Consider the following 1,185-nt stretch of genomic DNA (forward strand, 5'->3'; position numbering starts at 1 on the left):
TATCAGCTGCTGTCTGGGCATTCACTGCCTTTCTACACCTCCCTTTCTTCATGTGTTCAATACTTTTCCCCTGCATTATTTCATTTATTAAACATAACTTCATTTCTAAACCAATCAGTTTTTTTTTTTTGCATATTTGGATTTATTTGGTTGTTACTAACATCCAGTGAAAATTTCAAGTCTACAGCCCCTTTAGAAATTCTGAGAGAAATGGTGACGCATTCAATACTTATTTCCGCCACTCCTTAAAATTCTGTCATCATTTACTCATCCTCCACTTGTTCCTGAGTTTATTCCTTCTTTTGAACACAAAGAAAGATACATTGAAAATGATTAAAAAAGCAGCCATTGACCTCCATGCTAATTTATTTTGTGGCTACTATAGATGTTAATGTCTGCTTTTTTACAACATTCTTCAGATAATCTTGTTTTGTAAAACTGTTGGCCATTCCTCGGTTACAGTCAAATGCTTATAAATATGATTCATATGACTTCGCCGCGATGGAGAGGTTCTGTCCCGAGAGGTTGCTACAGTATAGAGACCCACAGCCTCAAGTTCAGTCTATGTTTTCTCTCCTCGATCACCTCGATAGATAGATAGATAGATAGATAGATAGATAGATAGATAGATAGATAGATAGATAGATAGATAGATAGATAGATAGATAGATAGATAGATAGATAGATAGATAGATAGATAGATAGATAGATAGATAGATAGATAGATAGATAGATAGATAGGGGGGCTAATAATATTGACATAAAAATGGCTTTAAAAAAATTACAAACTGCTTTTATTTTAGCTAAAAATAACAAATATGACTTTCTCCAGAAGAAAAAATATTATAGGAAACACTGAAAAATTCCTTGCACTGTTCAACATCATTTGGGAAATATTTGAAAAAGAAAAGATATTCACAGGAGGGCTAATAGTTTTGATATATTTAATGAAAAGTAACTAGTAACTATTTACTTGAGTAATTCTTTCATCAGATACTTTTTTTTACTCTTACTCAAGTAACTATAAAGACTGTTACTTTTACTTGAGTAAAAATTTCCGCAAGTACTTGCACTTTTACTTGAGAATAGATTTTGGATACTCTACCCACCTCTGTTCGTCTTAAACCAAACCAGGTTTTTGTATTTTAAATTTACTTGCATGATTTAGAGTACAGAGAAGAGTAA

Source organism: Danio rerio, chromosome 12, assembly GCF_052040795.2.
Source record: "Danio rerio strain M-AB ecotype USA chromosome 12, GRCz13ab, whole genome shotgun sequence".
Taxonomy (NCBI): Eukaryota; Metazoa; Chordata; class Actinopteri; order Cypriniformes; family Danionidae; genus Danio; species Danio rerio.